This window comes from Lontra canadensis, unplaced genomic scaffold, assembly GCF_010015895.1.
Source record: "Lontra canadensis isolate GAN:19392208 unplaced genomic scaffold, GSC_riverotter_1.0 scaffold10, whole genome shotgun sequence".
Lineage (NCBI taxonomy): Eukaryota > Metazoa > Chordata > Mammalia > Carnivora > Mustelidae > Lontra > Lontra canadensis.
Window position 1 is genome coordinate 13,056,206 of NW_022631004.1, and position 5,512 is coordinate 13,061,717.

Consider the following 5,512-nt stretch of genomic DNA (forward strand, 5'->3'; position numbering starts at 1 on the left):
CTTCTGTCAGCATATCATTTTATGTCATGTGTGTGGCTTGGGAGTTTAGAGATGAAGTTTTCCATCACTAAGTTCCTCAAATACTTGAGGGCCTAACAGGGTGCAGGTGCATGGGAACAAATGCTATTCCTGTCTTCCGGACTTCCCTATTTGCAGGGAGACCATCACCACAAAATATTATTCATCGGAGAAGTGTGTATGAAGTATGATGGGGCCAGATCATTCAGAACTTTTGTGGTGCAGATGGCATCAGGCTATTTTTACAGAAGAGATGATGTATTGAAAGATGAGTAAGTACTTGTTCAACAGGTGCAAAAGGGAATCGAAAGTATGCCTGTAAAGGAATGGCAGAAACTGACATGTGAAAAATACATTCTAGAAAGAATTGGAAGGTCATTGTGACTGGAAAGCAGGATGGGTAGAGAGGAAATTGAAAGTGTAGTTTAACGTTGAACCAAGTTGAGGTTTATGCGCTCTTCTGGGAGCTGAACTTACTTATAGTTAGTGGAATGTCCTTGGTGGTTAAATGCAGGGAAATGACTGAAGATGAAGTTGTAGATGGTCCTGGTAGAGTGAGGAGAAAGCACCAGAGGCATTAAGAGAGTTGATTCTCTAGGTAAGGAATAGGGCTTGCCCAAGGGGTAAACCCCAGGGATGGGACAGCTGGGCCAGGGTGGATATGAAGATCTGAGGGAAAACCAAAGTCAGTGGTGAGAAGATGATTTAGAGAGGAAGATGCATGTGTGCCTGTCCCGCCCCCACTTTTTTTTTTTTTTTGCTTTGAGTTTCAGTTGATGCCATTAACTGAGAAAGGGAGGACAGGAGGAGAAATGGAGTAGTGGGAGGAAAGAAAGATGACTTCAATTTTGAATACCCTGAACCTGGTTGGAACCTAACAAGTAGACACTTCTTCCCTAGCACTAGAACTCAGGAGAAAGGTCTGGAATGGAAATGAAATGCACAAGGCATTTATGCATGTGTATTATATACTATTTGAAGATTTGACCAGGAGGAAAGGAGAAAACAGTGAATTCCAACATTTGAAGACTGAGCAGAAGAGAAGCTCAAAAAGGTGAGTGATGTAAATAGTAAGGTAGGAGAACCACCCCCCTAAAAGGGGTGAGGAGGTGGCAGTCCTGTCAGACTTAGTGGTTAAGGAGGTAAATTGAAGAGAACATTTTGATTTTGGTTGTTGAATCACCACTGATGCTTGAAAAAGCATTTTCTGTAGGAACAAAAGCGGGGTCTCAGGCAAGATTATATTGGGTCAGTGAAAGACTAGCAAGGAAGTGCTGGCTTTTCTCAATCTGGAGGTGACAAAAAGGAAGGGAAGATTTCTTAAGAGGAAACCAGGTGATACTATTGTTTACTTAAGTCAGATATAGGATAGGAGTAGGTCTAACAAAAGAGCACAAAAGGAAGACACAAGGGAGCAGGAAAATACTGGAGTAAGACCCTGAAGGGAGTAGTTAGGATATATTAAGGACTTAGAGGGGAGATTGACCTTGGAAAGGGGGAGAAGGACTTTTGGAACCATTGCACAAACCTAAACATTCATGATGGGAAGTGGAGAGATAGGCGAGCAAGCATCAAGAGAGGTCTTTGAGGAGCAAAAGAATGAGGAGTTGAGGAAATTGAAGTCTAATAGACCATTCTGTCTATAAAGACTAGGTTTTGAAGATGAAGACGGTGTAGATGCAGAAGGAAAATGGCATTGTTCTCGATCAGTATCTCCTGATCTGAAAGGAGACTGGAACTAAAGCATAAGATTCTTGAAGGCTTATAATTGCTCCTGCCATTATTCTCCAGTAAAACCAAAAGCATCAGTCCAGTCAACCCAGACTAGGCTCCCCACTTTGCAGCCTAGTCGACTTGATGCTTTTGAGCTTCAGCCACCTTAGATTGGACTAACTGATCTCTTGGGGCCTTTTAATTCTGTCCTTGCTCTTAGTAAATTACAGTTCAGTCTAAAAAGCAGGATTGAGAATGGCTGAATTAGGTATAGACATTACAGAATCCTAGAAATAATACTTTATATTTGGTAGTGGAACAAGAATGTGTGTGTTTATTCTAAATGTTTCCTTTATGCCTCTTGGTAAGATAACCAAAATTCAGGGAAAAAGCTATAAATTCTAAGTTTAGGTGAGCTAACATTCCACATCACAAATGGTTAATAATCTTCAATAAACTAGTAGGCCCCATTCGTGACATTTTAACTTCGATGTGTTTTAGCCTGGGGATGATTAATTGTACCTCTTCTGCTTCATGAGGGGTATCAGTTTGTAAAGATGTCCTCTGCTTCACTTATTATTATTTCTTACTTCGCAGTGGTAGAAATACAAATATAAAGGTCATGAAATTAGCCAGTTTATGAATTCAAGGGGAAAAGTTTTGACAAAGGTTTTATTTCTGTAGCTGAGAAGACAGCTCATCAGAAGTTATTAGACAATAGCAAGTTTTATAAATAACTGAAAAGAGCATTTGGATGTGTTTCAAGGGGTTTTTGAGTAAGTACCAATGGGTGGTTAAGCTGCTGATCAATTCTTACACTTTGAAATGCAAATTTAAAGATAGCTTAAGTGGAATGGGGTTGGAAACTTGGGCTAAGGGAAGGAGTACATATCATACTAAAATTACTTGGTTACCACTTAGTGAAGTTACACCTACCTCCTCTGCAGTTTGTATCATGTTTTGAAATGCTCACAAAACAAAAAGCTTTAGTTCCCCAACCTCAGTGAATTTTACCTGTGCTCCATCTCAACAGAGTCCTGTCCTCCACTCCCACTCCTAGCATGAATACAGGAAAAAATGTGGTATATTTAATAAAGAAACAAATGACAGGTTTTGTTTGTTTGTTTGTTTGTTTGTTTTTAAGTGCTTCCAAAGTGATGCTGACTCACAACCAGGTCACTGACCCACAGGTAAATGCGAGTGGTGCCTGCAGCTGTAATCAAGCCAGGTGTGTGCTGGGCTCCAGACCCTTTAGTCCAACTATCCCTTAGACATGGCCACTTAGTACCTCCTGAACTTATATTCCCCATCTCTCTTCCTCTTTCCTTCCATGTACCCCTCTTCTTGTGTCGTTTGTGAGGAGCATAAGTATCCCCTCAATTGCCCAAACCAGAAACCTGCCAGTCCTCCACCCATGCATCTAGTCACCATGCCTGTTAATTCCACCTTCAGAATATCTCAGCTCCAGCAGCTGCTTCCACCTTCCACTACCTTAATTCAGGTCACCGCCCCCAGCATTACTTGGGTCACTGCAAGAGTTTCCCAGCTGGTCTCTAGGGACTGTACTTTCAAGCAGCCACAGTAACCTTTCCAAAAGTCAAATCAAGGGGCGCCTGGGTGATGCGGATGGTTGAACGTCTGACTTTTGGTTTCTGCTCGTCATGATCTCGGGGTAGTGGGATCAAGCCCCCAGGTCCAGGGTCTGCACTCATCGGGGAGTCTGCTTGGCATTCTGTCGCCCACTCCTTACCCCTCACATTTATATGGGAAGTAAAATAAAACTAAAATCTGATCATACCACTGTCACTTGTCACTTTAATGTCACCATTAAATGCTTTCCCATTGTCCTGAGGATAAAGTTCCCAAAGTTGCTGTCAGGCCCTTCCTCTTCAGGTCCTGCTCATCTCCAGCCTTACCTCCCCATGATTGCCTGCCACCACCTCCCCAAATTATGAATCTACCTTCGTGCTCTGCAGGCCTGTCACCTTTTTAAGTGCTCTTTCCTCTGCATCGGATCTCCTTTCCCCCACCACTTTTCCTCCACTTTTCAGGGCTCAGCTCACAGTTCACTTCCTCTGGGAAGCCTTCTTGACAGCCATCACACACACATACACACACACACGCCCCAGGTGGGTTAGGTGCCTCTCTGGTAATCCCCCTGAACATTTGGCATTTACCCACATTTGCCCTGAGTTACAATTCTTTAACACTTGTCTGTTTTCCTGATAGGCTGTGAGGTCCTCCAGGGAAGTGCCAAATCTTGTTTATTTCCCACCATCCCAGAACTGACAATGCTTGTCATATGATGCATACTAAAAATACTGAAAATGACTGAATTTTATTTTTGACACACACACAAAAAAAAAACAATGAAAAACCAACCTAGTTTTGGGCTAGTTTTATTTAATTTACCTGAATTAAATAAGTAGAATAGCAAGATGGACTATTTTGAAATAACCCAGGAAATCAGGAAAGATTGAACTCTTAAGAACAGTTGAATAAAATTGCACTAGATTTTTGAAGTTTTGTTTTTAAGACAGAGGAGGAAAATGTTAAGAAACACTTCAGGAAAAGAATAGAGCCCACGGACACCTGAAATCCCCTGAAGTGACAAGTCAAATTGATTACTTAAGATTCTGGTGAAATCCAGAATCTCCTCTTCACCCTGGCCAAGTGGGTGCCCTGTGAGTTTTGTATTAGGATTGTCTCATGCAAAAATGGGATTAGGGGGTACTGCAGGGTTGGCTAGCATGACTTATACATGGAACTGATTCATTTTTGCCCGATAACCTTGTTTATGGGGTGGGATTGAATTAGATGTCTTGCAATGAGATGACTGCATATGGGAGGTGTCTGGACTACAATTCAGCCTACAGAGAAAGGTGGGGCGAGTTTCTTACAACTTACCTCCGCTGCCTGTTAAGAAAAACTACATCTGTTGGAGATTTTCTTTTTGCTGAGCATTGTTGTGACTGTCCGTTAATAGAATCCTATAGGTTATTTTACTGCGAAGGACCCAAGGCTCAGAGGTGTTCAACAATTAGCCCGCATCCCACCATTAATAAATGACAGGATGCCAATTTAAAGCAAAAGTACTTTCCAGGGCCCCAGTCTCTTTTTAAATCAAGCATCTGGGGTGTCTTAGTTTTCTCAAAATAATTCTGCAATATCAATTTATATCCTGAAAAACCACAGCTTCTCACCAAACGTTATGCGATCATTAATATTCTTGAAAATGCTTATCAACGGTTTTACCAGTAGAGGTAGGAGATAAACAGAATGGGATCCAGTGCTGGGCAGTGTTGGCAGCATGGTGCACTTTGTCACATTTGGCAACACTAATGATCCTTGGGTAGAGGCAGATCTTTGAGCTTCAAGCTATCCATTTGGGCATCAGATTCAGCATCATGAATAAATCTGGAAAAGGAAATTCATAGACATTTTAACCATTTCTGAAAGCTAATCTTCATATTATCTGTGCTTTTGGAAATGCTACCATGTTCTGCCAAAGAATGAATCCATGTTGGGGGGAGGATGTAATTCAGGGTGAGAATAGCATGACAAACTGTCAGTATCGCTGTTTTTTTAAACATTGCCACACTTGCCATATGATTTATTAAACAGATCACTGTTTTGGGTGAGGACAGAGGGGCAACAGGGCGAGGGTGGGGTGGAGGTGGAGAAAATATAGAAACATGGAGGGAGCGCTAAGCATGGGCCAGACATGGACTTCAGAGAGCTTAGCATTCTGCAATTTAAATGTCATAACAATCCATTTGAG